This window comes from Anas platyrhynchos, chromosome 3 (genome assembly GCF_047663525.1).
Source record: "Anas platyrhynchos isolate ZD024472 breed Pekin duck chromosome 3, IASCAAS_PekinDuck_T2T, whole genome shotgun sequence".
NCBI lineage: Eukaryota > Metazoa > Chordata > Aves > Anseriformes > Anatidae > Anas > Anas platyrhynchos.
In genome coordinates, this window is record NC_092589.1 from 54130446 (window position 1) to 54144989 (window position 14544).

Here is a 14544-nt window from a genome sequence, read left to right on the forward strand (position 1 = left end):
TTCAAACCAAGAAACTTGCATGCAATGTCTACTTTAAATGCATTAGGAGTTTTGCAGTATCAATAACTCAGTGACTAGATTCCAGAGATAAAACATCTTGTGCAGCTTTAATTTTGGACTTGTCTACAGCCTGAAAATACTTCTCATTGCCTAACACATACGCAACACAGGGGAATTGAATAGTCTGTGAAAGCTCATGTCCTGCTTCTTTCAACATTATTGTAAGGTCAAAAGCAAACTATTTTAATACATATATCATGCTGGGTGATAATTTCACTAGGGAATTACCAAATACAACACCTGTATTATCTATATTTATAACAGGCAGAGAGGGGTGAAAGTGACAAAAAGCCTCTTGTTCTGACCTGAACAGTATGCCAGATATTAGAACTAATTCTGAAAGTAATAATTTAAAAAACTGAGCTAATCAGTTGGAACCAAGAGAAAAAAGAAATTCACATTAAGACATATGCAGTGAAGTGGCAATGCAGATGTACAAATGGAAACAATGACAACTGTTTTAAGCTTTGGCATGCCTTTACCTTTGAGTGCCTGACTTTGCAACCCTGAAAATGTTCTTTTAATTCTTGTCTTGGAGGAACACACTACTTAATGTAGTATACACCCTACTTAAATATGTTTAAGAGCTGTGTTATAACTACTGGGTGAGTTTGAATTATTATCATGATGTCTGATTTTTTTTTTTTTAATTTGTATTTTTTTTTTCTTACAGTATTGGCAGGTGTATATATACAGTTTTTATTTTACTTCTTGAATCTGCTTTGAAAAATGATTCACTTAGTGTATCTAACTTTTTGCAAATGTTTACCTAGACTTCTATTCCTATTTTTTGTTACAGGGTGTTTTGCATCTGTTTCTGTTAGAAAATTTTGCCTGCTTAATCAGCAGATGAGCTCCCTGGTAGAGTAAAACTCTCACATAATATTCTTTACCTCACGTAGGCAGCTTGCACCCTAAGGGGAAGGTTTATGCTTATAAATTATAGCAATCTAACTTAGGTGCCTGTTAGAAACGGTATCTTTTTGTCTGCTCAATGGATTGGGTTTAGTCTGTAGTTTAAGACCTACTTCTTTTCATTAATTATATGGGAACCTGAAATGAGACAGGAATATCAAGAATAAAGTAGCATCATCAAATTAAAGAGCAGCAGTGTGCTGTTTTCCTGTAGTCATCTGTTAGTGTCTAGTGAGACAAACACTTGTTCACACTTACTGTCACTGAATTGTCATGAGAAGGCCTTAATGATGAACCTTGCTTTCATTAGATGCAGCAGCCCATGCTTATATCCTTCTACCTGTGAAATTAGAGCAAATTCTGCCACAAAAAATTGGAAGGTGTGTGATTTTATAAATTATGAAGAAGCAGAATGGTTATGGTTTTGGAGAATATGCTACAGCTTGAGTTCCCATTAGGTCATAGTAATTGTAATGGTAAACAGTAAGAAGCCAAAAATATGTTTTAATTGGAACAAAATTGCAGTTAGGCCTATTCCTAAGAACAAATTCTGTTTGCATTGTACTGAGAGTGCCGTGGTACTGTTAGCAATTTGGAAATTTTGAATTCAGAATAAGATCATCAATTATGTTATTTTCCCACTTTGTGTGCCTTAAACAGACTGAATCAGCAAAAACTGAATAGGCAAGATTTGATTTTTTCAAACCAAGTAACATTCAAATAAAACCATATGACTAGGAACAATAGCTCTTGTGTCCTATTTCTGTTACTTGCAGGTCCATATATTGGTCCTTTGGCTAGCTACCAGAACTCATAAAATGCTTTTAGGCAGCTGTGTCCCATTAAAGCCACATGTTACATCAATGGGAAACCATAGGAGTGCAGAGCTGACAGGGATTTTAGATCACTTATCTGCATAGACTGAGGAAGGATCAAACATACCACCCTGGAAGATATTAAAAGCCCTCCAGGGAGGAGATTCCAGATCTCTTTAGATAGACTATTTTGGCACTTTCTTCCTCTGACCATTAGAAAGCTTTTTGTAATGTGTAACTCATCTCACAAATTTTGCTTCTGATTGTGGCTGTGGTAAACTATTGATTACTGCTCTCCTTATAGCACCGGTACCTGTTGTAAGATCATTACCATTTTTGTCTCCTGCCTCCACTTCTTCAGAGAAAAGAAACCCAGTCAGTACAGCCTTCCTTATCTTTTCATCACCTCTTCTGTTTAAATCCTCTAATACTGTTACAGTCCTCTTGATTCTGATTTGTTTGCATTTTTCTTGAAATTAGGTGAAATTAATTCTCTGTGCAAGAATCCATCTGTGCCAAATGCAGCAAATTAATGGCTCCTAAGAATACATGGGATGCTTTCACTGTCTAGCCAAATATTCTCTGTCTTGTGTTTGTGCATTTGATTCAATTGTATCTATAACTTATAACTTCTTGGCTTGGTTTCCCTTAATCTAAAATGAACATAGAATGTAGAAACGAATATCTTCCCCTTGGCAATGTTCTAAATAAAAGGCACTGCAGAACAAACAAATCTGAGTATTAAAAAACATCTTTTGTTAACAGTTCTTTTGTAAAAACCCAGAATTAAGCACCTGGAGGGAGGAACTCTGTTAGCAGTGTCTCTTAAGAGTCACAGATTTGTCAGTTTTGTTCATGCTCTGAGATAAATTGGGGAATGGTTAAGTAGGCTAGGACTCTTTGAAAATAGATGATTTTGGGAGTGTTTGATAGAAATTTGCAAAGTTGTGAGTTGTGTTTCTGTTCATCATGCCTTTCAGTGTATGAAGTATAGTAGAAGGCAGGTTCAAAACGAAGAAGGAGATGCTTTTCATACAGTAGACTTTGGAAATTCATCTCAAAGGATATTATGGATAATTCACGTGTGATAGTTTACATAAATGTGGATAAATACACAGAAAAGTGTTCACTCAGTGTTAGTAAATGGATAAACCAGATCCATTTCAAGGAATAGACTGAGAGACGAACTGGATGGTAGTAATATATTCACAAGTGTCATACCTGCTTGTTCCTTGAGCATCTGCTTCTGACCAGTGATGGAGATCAGACACTAAAAGAAATGGATGAACTCTCTGAACCAATGGAATAATTCTAATGCTGTTCCACTACAAAAAAAAAGCAAGGCAGTTTCCCAACAGCATTACATTTTTACCAAAAGTTTGAAAGGGCTTTTTTTTTTTTTAAACTTGAGAGGAAAAACATTGTCTCACTTCCAAAGGCACCTCTGTACATTTTTTCTTCAGGCTTTCTTTCAGGAGGTATTTTAGGGTGCATGTTTTTGGGTAATTGATGAGGAGTATAAAATGAAATAGATTATAATGAATGTAATTGTTATCCCATGGAACAAGAAAAAACAAGATCCCTCCTTCAGAAATAGAGTTAATATTGGGCTTTAAGAAGTAGCAAGTAGTATACATGGAAAGTTAAAGGAAACTGAAAAGGATAAAATCCCGAACACGTAAGTTTATTCTGTGCAAGCTTTATTCAAACAAAGGACAACATATCAGATTTAGGTGCAACCATAATACACTTATGACACATGTAGGCCCTAATGTGTTCTCCCAAATTTGGTGTGCAAAATACAGATGGAATGGCCAAGAGAAGTTAGCTAGGGAAAGTAGATTAATCATGAATTAGAAAATTCAGAAAGATTCAAGTTTGAAAAGAAAATTTAAATGAATGTTTTCCTCTTTGCTGGTTAATGTATTTTATAATTTGGCATAGTGACTGTATCTTTGTGTATAAATCAGTTGCTGAAAAGTGGAACAATATCAAGATAAACTCCCTAAATGAAGGCTGGGAATTGAAACTAGCTTCCAAACAAATAAAGGAATAATAATAATTAAAAAACAAACAAACAAACAAAACAACAACAACAAAAAAACCACAACCCTTTACATAGCAAATCATGTCTGGATGGTGCACCAATGGAATACCTCAAATTTGCATTGAGGTCAATGGCTTGCAACATTACCAAAAAGAGACATCTGTGTTTCAGTCTCTGGAAAACAGATAGCACTTTAAAGCACTCGTTAAGCTTGTTCATGGGTATGGGGGAGTTGCCTACAAAGAGTCTTAAAAAAATGCAGAGAAAGTAATTATTGTGTCAGTGAAAACACAGAGGGTAGTAAATCGTTCAAAGGAGCAACGTTTTCTCTGTCTGGTATAAAGGACTAACAGATTGGGCCTGTCATACAGCACATGGTAGAATATTCAGACAGAATTTGTGGAAAAGAGTGTATTTTTAATTTCAGGACAGAAGACAGAACCCAGGATGACTATTCTCAGCAATCAGATAAGAGGAAGATTGTTCATGGTTATATGGAGGCTGAGTGAGCTTTCAAATTTAGAACGCAAGGTCCTAGAAGCAGCAAAGCTGCTCTACAGAGATGCAGAGTGAGTTATGTTATAATCCTTTCTATAACAGGATTCAAACTATTTAAATTTACTATAAAAATAGGTTCCTAGGCCACCGTTTGTTTAAGGAGTAATGTAGTAATGTTTTGAACAAAACAAGAAGTTAAGACATGAAAACCTATTTCAAATTGCTTTTGGTATCTCTGGGCATATTTTCCAGAAGTTTGATTGTTTTCAAGTGTCTGGCATGCTCAAGATTTGGAAATCCCAGGGCATTAGCTGATGAGCACTTTGGAAGACTTCTTTAGAGTTGAGAATATTGCATTAATTCATAAATTCATAAAGATTACTCCTACCTTTTCTTTATAATTTCAATCTACCTGTTATATTTATGATTCTTTCTACCATATTAAATGTATTTTCTTCTTCCTTGGCACCTTTTAAATAAATGCATGTAGACCATTGAAATGGTCTTAAAAATCACTTAGCCAAAGTAAATTTTATGACTTTTTATGTCTTTCCTGACGGATTACCCCTGCCAACACTATTTTGATTTTATTTATTCTACTAGAGACTTTTCCTTGTCAATATCCTTATGGCAAAAATGTTTCCCCCAAATTGATATATCTCCATGTCCCGAAGCTCTTAAAAGAGTACTGTCCTATTGCAAGATAGAACAACATTTCTTCAGTTTCTTGCTACAAGTTTCAAAAGATCACATCCTCCTCCTCACAAGATCACAGTTCAGAAGTGATGCTTGAGCTGAGAAGAAGGCAGTGAACACATGCTGTGACAGCTTCTCTTTACTATCAGCTTCTCAATCTAGCTCTTAGGTTATCTAATTTCTTATGGGTGTCATAGCAGCATGGACTTTCAGCAGACATCATTCAGATGATCCAGAAGTGGTACTCAGCAAGACATTCTCATTGCACCTGAGTGGCTGGTTCCTCCCTCCTCCTGTGCCTCTCAGTGCGCAGCCAGTGACTAACGCACTTTCTGTCCCCTCCAGAGGCAACACAGGATGCTGTCTTGGTTTTATTGTCCCCTTCCCCCTTATTTTCTCCTGGAAATATTCACAGAGCTTGTGGTGAGCAGGTGGCAATCATAGGCCAGCTGGGTTGATTCATCTCTAAACCAAAGGTTGGTTGTGACTGCAGAATTCAAGATATTTTTCCTGTAAAAGGTTGGTACATCAGGAGGTTAGTGCATGGTTTGTGGGTCCAAGGATGAACATCACTATGCAGTGGGAAAACTGCAACATCTGATTAAGTTATGTTGATTTGCCCAGGGTTTACAGAAAAAGAATTCTTTTATGAGAACAGAAGGACACTAATGAAATAATTAAACAAGTATTCTATTTTCTCCATCTCATGGATGTTAAGTAAGCCATGTCTTAAAACTTACCCTATTAGAGATTGTGTTCTTTATCCTTTGCAAATGTTGAATGGTCATAACAGTGTAACTACAGATAACCACTTAATTTGGCAATGTTGCTATTCCAGTCAGCTGGAATTAATTTTTTTTAAGTCATGATTTTTTAATATGTCTAGCACTGTTTGTACTGCCACATGCTAATATATTCACTCCTTTCACTAATTATATAATTATATATATATTTTTTTTGAAAGAGTCATGGACTTCTGGCAAGCTTTTTCTTTTATAATTTAATACTGTTTGATTCACACAAACCTATTGCTAGCCAGTAAACATTTTTTTTTTTTTTTTTTAGTATTTGTTCCATTCCTTGTTGAACTATAAAGATAAACTTACAGGAAAATTACCAGAAACACTCTCTTGCTTTTCTCTCTTTTTTTTTTTTTTTTTTTTGGAAAGGAGTACTTTGCTTCTTTTTATCCTTTCCTCTGGTATCTCCCTAGATATTAATAACTTTTTGAAAAGATTGGCAGCCCTTCTCCACAAGATAGTTCTCAGAATTTACTGTGGGTTTCATTGTCTGTACTCTTGTGCAGATGTTATAAAATTTCCACTTAACTCCTACTTTCTTTCTAATTGTCCAGCCAGAGGACCAAGGAGTCTGTAGTCCTGGAAAATAAGTGTTTCTGAAGTCTTGGGGAAGCTGAGATCCAGTACTAGTTTTAGGATCAATGCAGCTCGTTGCTGCAGCCTCAGCTCTTGTGATGGGTGCTGGATAGAGAGTCATTATCCCTTATTGTAGCTAGCAGGCCAGAAACAGATGTAGTGTCTTCATGTTGGTCAGACTGGCTGAGCTGAAGAGCAAGCTTGGCAAGAATACTGGATTGCTTAATTCCAGGCCTTTAAGTATGTCTGGTGACAGAAGTTATGCAGAGCAGCTTGAACCTCATTGGAGACATTATTTTACAGGATCAAGCCCCCTGTTCCATCACAGATGACTGACATTCCTTGGTACTTTGCATTTGCTTTCAATAAGCCAAAAGTACTAAAATCTATGAAGTGATCAAAATCCGTGTGTGATAACCAAATTTCGAATCCTCTGCAAATTTTATCCTCTGAGATTTCAGATTTACCTCCCCATCTCTGACAAATAAGTGTGATCAGATCAGACTGATGTGCACAGATTGCTGTGGAAATTTTCAGAGAAGTGCCAAGAAAGTCTTCTGGAACTGCACTGCTGCAAGATTAGCAGGCCAAAGATGACTTTGCTAGTGAAACTGTGACTGGGAGTACACACTATCAAGTGTTTATCTCTAATAGTTGTTGATTAACATCTTCCTCAATTACTAGTGGATTTGAAAATTGTTTCTTCTTACCTGTTACGCAAACACGTCATTCAGCTTCTTTTCCTGAGATGTTCTTTTCTTCTTAATTATCAGTGTTATCTTCTCCAGTTAACAATGGGTCTACATTTGGATAAAATCTAAATATATTTATATAATTTCTTAATTCTGGCAATAACCCATACGTTTTCTCCTGTACCGTTCAACTTTGTTAGAGCTTGTCTGCACCTTCCTGTCCATGCAATTAATTCTTTCCTCTTTGTCACTATTTTGGAGTGACAAATGTGGGTCTGGAAGGAAGGGGAGTAGCCCAGAGCACTGATTTTTTTTTTTCCTTTCAGTTCTTTGTCCTTTCTGCTTAATCCAAAATCTTGGCACATTTCTCATTCATGTTTGACCATCAGCTCAATGTAAACAGAGATAAAAAAGAGCTCTTTTAAATCTCCTCCTTCCCTTTCCTCTTCCTCCTCCATGTGTCACATTTGATTCCTTTTTTAATCACTGTGGACAACACCTCTCTTCTTTCACATTGCCCAGGCATGGATTTGGTTAGCTTGGGTTTGGACGTCCTTGCTGATGTGCAGTCTAACTTTGAATTGCTAATCAATATTAAATACTTTAATTAAAAATAAATTTAAATTAATACAAATCAAATAATTAAATTTAAATTAATCCCTAATTTTATCCAGGCTGTGATACAGGATTGTACAGTGCAGTTACCAGATTGTCAGCTAGATGATGTTTTGTGCTTTGAGTGAATCCCTCACATGTAGAAGGAATTCCTTGCTCCCATTGAAATCAAGAGAAACACTGCCTTGGGATCTGCCTTGAAATGCCCTCTCTTCTGGGACATTAGCCCAAATGTGCCAGCAAAGTGAGTGCTGACCTGCTGTCTGCATGGTCCAGAAATGAGAAGATAAATGGTGGGCATTGTGGGTGTAGGGGCAATGGCCTGGAGGAGCTGCCAGAGGTGTGGATGCTGCCTGGGAGTGCTGGCCAGGGAGGATTGGGGCAGGTGTTGGGGTCCCAGAGGCAGACGGCACGGGCTGGTTGGGTTTGCTTTGCTGCTTCTTCCACAGAGGCCTCGGAGCAGGGAGGAGGCCACTCAGGCAGGGGAGGTGTGGGGTGAGCAGAGACTAGCATCTTCACCAGGCTATAGCTCTGGAGATAAAACTGAGCAAGGGTATGTGGTGGAAAGAAACAAAAAAGCGGTATTGGGAAGGTGAGGAAGAGCAAAGTGAGTGGATGAGGAGCTTCAGGAATGCAGTTTGGGAATGAGCCTGAGTGTGGGGTGGAGGGACTAGAAAGGAAGAAGAGTTGTGTGAAGCACAAAGAAATTGTGATTCAGGGTAGGAAGGCTCTTCAGGAGGATCTGTATAGGCTGCACCGATGGGCTGAGGCCAACTGTATGAAGTTCAACAAGGCCAAGCGCTGGGTCCTGCACCTGGGGCACAATAACCCCAAGCAGCACTACAGGTTGGGAAATGAGTGTTTAGAAAGCTGCCTGGCAGAGAAGGACCTGGGAGTATTAGTTGATAGTCGGCTGAATATGAGCCAGCAGTGTGCTCAGGTGGCCAAGAAGGCCAACAGCATCCTGGCTGGTATCAGAAACAGTGTGGCCAGCAGGGGTAGGGAAGTGATTATCCCCCTGTACTTGGCCCTGTACTCAGCTCTGGTGAGGCCACACCTTGAGCACTCTGTTGAGTTTTGGGCCCCTTGCTACAAGAAAGACATCGAGGCGTGATGCTCCTCATCGTGATGCATCTGCATTGACACTCCTCCTGGAGCGTGCCCAGAGAAGGACTATGAAGCTTGTGAAGGGCCTGGAACACAAGTCCTGTGAGGAGCAGCTGAGGGAGCTGGGGTTTTTTAGTCTGGAGAAGAGGAGGCTCAGAGGAGACATTATCACACTCTACAGGTACCTTAAAGGAGGCTGTAGCACAGTGGGGATTTGTCTATTCTCCCACATGTCCAGTGATAGGATGAGGGGGAATGTGCTAAAGTTGTGCCAGGGGAGGTTTAGGTTGGATATTAGGAAGAACTTCTTCACCAAAAGGGTTGTTAGGCGTTGGAATGGGCTGCCCAGGAAAGTGGTTGAGTCACCATCCCTGGAGGTCTTTAAAAGATGTTTAAGTGTAGAGTTTTGTGGAGGACTGGTTAGTTAGGTCATGGGTTGGACTAAGTGATCTTTGAGGTCTCTTCCAACCTAGATGATTCTGTGATTCTGTGAGATAGGACTTCTGGCATGGGGCAGACATGGAGTGTGCTCTGTTATGAGCTACCTCATGATTTTATTGAAGGTCCCACAATATGGGGATTTCTTTAATAATGAAAAAAGACAGTTATCTTAAAAAGATCGCATTACACTCCCTGTTTGTTTGAGTTTCTGCTCCTCACAGCTGCAAAGGAAAGTTCGAAAATTTTGCCCAAAAGGTAAAAAAAAAAAAAAAAAAAAGAGGTAAAAAAAAATTCCCAACCCAGATCATGCCGTTTTTGAAATAAGACCTGGCTTTTGGATACTTAGAATTGGCAGAATAAATAATTGGGAACAGGAAGAATGAGGTGTTTGTTTGAAGTAGCAGTTTAAGGTAAGAAATACGCTTGACGTGAAACAAACAGGGCATAAGGACAGAGTTAGATCATCTAACTGTGCTTGCTGAGTGCATTCATCTTGCTCTTTGGCCTGTGTGTTATATAAACTATGATAGTATTGGAGAAAGAGCCTGGTCCTCCAGTAAGTGAAATTTCAAAGGCAGTATTTCCAAATTCTGTATGTAACAATCTCAACCATAAGGCTGGGCATCTGGCTGGTCTGTATAGTAAAACTGTCTGAATAAGTAAAAAAGCAGCTCTGAGTTTATGTCCCAGTAACTGCAGCTCCGATGTTCTCTACACCTGAGTATAACCAATGAGGCCATACGTTAAAAATTCCTATCTTCCCATGAGGGCTGACTTAACAGTTCCCTTTTCTGTTTTTCCTTAAATTTCCTGTGAATTTAATTGTTGGGCTTTTCCTACCTTTTATGTTGAGTTTAACTGTAGGTTTTGGTGGTGACCTGCAGCCATACTGCTTGCTTTGCCTGTGCCAGAGCCCTGCAAGTGCAGCAGCTGCTGCCACCACCTGCAAGGAGCGAATGAGTGAGTGGACAGGGGCTATTGCTGGAGGAAGTTCTTGCAGTTCTCTAGGCTCACGTCGCTAATTTGGCAGTCACAGGCCAGCAAGCCTGGTTATTAGGGATCTACCTCAGCCTCTCTCTCTTTGCCTTAACCCTTTCTTTCTCCTTCCTCCCCCTGCACATTTGCCCATGTATATCCTTGTGTTTGCAGAGCTCTGTTGCCCGTGTTTGTGAGAAGCTTTCAGGCAACTTTGCTATGAGGCTATGTGCTAAAAGCAGATATTTTTTTTTCTTAAAGATTTGACTGAATGGTCAGTGTGATGGTTGAGGTGACATGCCATCAAAGGATTAACTGCCTCTGGTAGATTGCTGTGTAAAGATAAGTGTGTCAGTATTGTTGTTGATAGAGTAAATACACATGAATTGTGCTTCACTGGGTCAGTTTATCACTCTGCATCCTGGGGGGACTGCTACTTGGACAGAGATTTGTAATAAACTGGAGCCAGGTGGCTATTATGCTGAGGTAGTGTGAATTAAACTATTGGTGCTTAATAAGCTTACTACGCTTTTTTTTTTTTTTTTTTCCCCTTCAATTCACTTTTACTTCAGACACAGAAGTACAAATGAAGAAGGATTGTTTCCTTTTCCAGGAGCAATACCCCTACGTAGATGCTCAAGATTCAAAGAATGTTCTTGGTTTGTGTGTTAAAGAAACACTCACTGCTGCTTCACAGTGACTGCTTCCTACTGCTTGAAGAGTGCGCAGTCCCACAAGTTTAAAAATCTGCGTGCATATCCCCATAAATTTGTCAACATATTTTTTTCTATTCATATTTTATTCATATTTTATTTTATTTTATTTTATTTTATTTTATTTTATTTTATTTTATTTTATTTTATTTTATTTTATTTTATTTTATTTAAGAGCAACATTAAAAACTAAAGCCAATTATTTTTCTAAATTCCTGTCTTGTATATGTGGAGGTGTCAGTCTTTTCTTCCATTGTTAACAGCAACTGCAAAAAAAAGTATTAAAATACAAATACGTATTAAAATATAAAGATGTATTAAAATATAAAAAGTGCCTTTAAGGATAAATTTGCTGATAATTTGTACTAAATTGTTCTGAAAGTGGGATTGAGAACAGGACAGAAGATCCTTGTTTTATTTATCTTCCATGTTTCTCTGTTAGGTTTTGGCTTTTTGTAGATTTTTCTCAAGAATGTGTTTACTGAAAATGCAACATGTTAAGCTACAGCTGAGAGGGAAGTCCTTGGATTCCTGTTCTTTTTCCTCAAATAACCTTCCTGACGGCATACACACATTTTGTATGTGGTTTATAGAAGCTGCATCTGGCTCAGGAAGTCTCCATAAATGAAAGTAGCTGGAAATTGGGCAAGTGTGGGGAGAAATGCCATGGTTGCTTACATTTTCCTTCTCTTCCCTAGACCTCTCGACAGTGTTGGAAACTTGCTGCTGGGCAAGTTGACACAGCATGGCCTAACCTATTTATGCCCTATGAACTTTACTTCCCTAAGTACAATGACCACGATTTTTTTCTCCAGCAGTGCTTCTGGAGGTGACTTACTTGTGAGGGTTGCAATGGCATGGCACATCATTGGTGTCCAACTGGAAGCCTGCTTTCTTGGGAACCAGGCACTAATGTATGTATGGGGCAAGCTCAGCATTTGGCAATCAAAGGGAAAATGAACTACATAGCTTCAGTCTGTCAAGAAGAAAGTTGTGATAGAAGGATTAAATGGCATCATCTGACTGCCAGTATACTGGTCAGATTTAATCATGACAAATAGAGTCTGGCTTGAGCAATGAAAGCATACTCTTTTTTAGGAATTTGTTCTGCAGTCTTGAATTGGGTACACAGGAGCTTCATCTCCTGTACATTTAGCTTTTCTCGCTTGTGCCACAAAGGTTCAGATACTGATGTCCAGAGCACAGAGCACTGGTCCTGTGGAAGATAAAGGTAGAGATTTTGAGCTTTATGTTCCTAGTAGCTTGTCTTACTAAACAGATGGGGAGCAGATGAAGTTGGCAATGCTATGTGTATGGAAGATTCACAAACACAGATGTCTACTGGTTTCTGGCTACGTATGCCAATTTGACTCCTCATCCCATTTAGGAGAGTAGTTGTTGCCTCAGCTGTGTTTCTGGCTGATAGCATATATTTCCTCTGTTTCCTCTATAGTTTTCCTCATGGTAGTCATAGGAATCTCTGCTTTTAGTAGTGAGGTAGAGTTTTTATGGCTGGTTTGCTTGGCAAGTTATTGAATTAGTCTGTGTACTGTAACACCTGTGCCAGTGTGCATCAGAGCTCATCCCATCCTTCTGAAGAGTTCAAAAATAATTACTGAGAGGCAAAATCAATGTATCATCTAGTCCAGTTTAGATTCAACAATGTGAATGAAGTTCTAGAAGGAGATGAGAAAAAAGAGAGGGAAGGAAACTTTCCTTTTTCACTGTTTAGTCAGTTCCTCCACTGAAAGTCTAGGCATGACATTTTTATCCATCTATCTTCTTTCTGTTCTTTATCTGCAGACTCTCCCTTGTCCTTTAATAACCCAGTTCCATGATATAATAATAATAGGGCTGAAAATTATATGGTTCTTGAGTGGGAGAGTCAGTACACTCCTCCATGCCAATAGAAGGAGGCATGGGCTGCTGTTGAAAACTCAGCCTCAGCTGGAATATCAAATGACCCAGGTAGATGAAGACAATTCCATCTGGTTGGGTGACGTGGCCACTGTGCACATCTTGCCCTGACTATGAGGGCAGAGGAACTGGTAAGTACTACCAGGAATAATGGGAAAGAAAGCAAAGAAGCTGGGGACTTCTGCACAACCCATCAAAAGGTAAATACATGTTTTATAAATGTGTGTTATTCTGTGACAGTCAAAATAATTAAAACCTAAGCTTCTTCTGCTATATGTTGAAGATTATGTTAAGTGTTGTAGGTTACAAAATATGTTGGTGTATTTATTTTGATCATATTCTTTTGGAAGGTGAACCTATCTTTCTTTTTAAATAGATCTTGTCCTCAAAATATTGATTCCAGCAAGGCTAAGTTAAATAATTATAACAATAACAGAAACTCCTTTTGACCTACCTGTTGACATCAATGACTAGTGACAATTCCCCTTTTCTAAGTATGCAGTCTAAGCTGTGTGCTTTACTGCTGATGTGCTGTTTTATTTCTGAGTAGTTTGTGTTTGTTTTCTGACTGCGAGATGACCAACTTCTGCAAGGATCATCTCACTGCACATTGTTCTAGGCTAATGGCATGCATGTTGTAATACGAAATGCTTTAATTCTGTGTCTGATCTGCAGTCCCACTGTATCTAGAATGAGCTAGCTGGTATATTAGGATGATGAAGTTCTTGGAAAAAAAGCTCATTGGGCTTCTCAATAAATATTTTTAAAATTCATCCCTATTCCACCGTTTTTCCAGTTAAAATTAAAACATGAAAAGGCATTATGAAAAAATAGAAACTTTGTTGATAAAATATTTGGATGTTTTGATAGTAAACCAGCTTTCATTTTATATTTCATTAATGATATTTAAACAGTAAGTTTTCCTGTTTGAAATATTTGACACTAACCACTTCCTTTCTTTCTGTCAAACAAAATGTTGATGATCTGTAGCTTTTTCTCACACATTTTCAGTGCTCTCATGTGTTCATAATTAAAGGAGAAGTTGGAAAAGTGAGGGCAGAGGATAGAAAGGATTTTTTTTTTTCTTTTAACTTCTCCTACCAACATTGTAGTGCATTCCTTTTCCATCTCTCTTGATCTTCCCTCTTCTCTTTTTTTGTTCAACTCCATCCCACAGCAAATCATAAAAAGAGTTAGTTACTTGTACAGTTCTGTTTTCCATTGACTTCACTAAACATTTTTCAAGAAGTAGTCACAAAATTTAAACTATCACTGTTACTAAATTATGCTACCAATATAAAGTTGTAGGTAATCAAATTTGATATTTATTTAAGTTTGAACTGAAAATGATTATGTGAAAACAAAATTTAGTTTTCCCTTAAATTCACTGGCTTGTGTGGATTAATAATAATCAATATAATAATCAATAAAATTATTCAATAAATTGATTAATAATAATCAATATTGTTTAACTGGCAATTCTGATGTTTGCTTAAATTAAGATGCTATTAGATGCTATTAAATCTCTTATCTATCATTTTCCTATTACTTTCTAAACCAATCACCTTTTGGACTGAAATATCCTGTGCTGTATGTCTGAGGAAGGTAGAAGATTATGATTTAATCTGTACCAGTGATATTCTTCACATAATCTTTGCAAATAAATTTTGTTTAGGC

At 38.0% G+C, this 14544-nt stretch overlaps 1 protein-coding gene and 1 long non-coding RNA gene across 2 annotated transcripts in view; one reads left to right on the top strand and one right to left on the bottom strand.

Moving 5' to 3' along the window:
- The window catches only part of ESR1 (estrogen receptor 1), a 193510-nt gene that overhangs the window by 2319 nt on the left and 176647 nt on the right, over positions 1–14544 (top strand). The gene's annotated exons all lie outside the window — the stretch shown is intronic.
- Positions 11125–14544, bottom strand: part of LOC113843207 (uncharacterized) — a 64391-nt gene continuing 60971 nt past the window's right edge. The window contains exon 4 of the long non-coding RNA XR_005264589.1: positions 11125–11216. This is a non-coding gene — a long non-coding RNA (uncharacterized lncRNA). The remainder of the gene's footprint in view (positions 11217–14544) is intronic.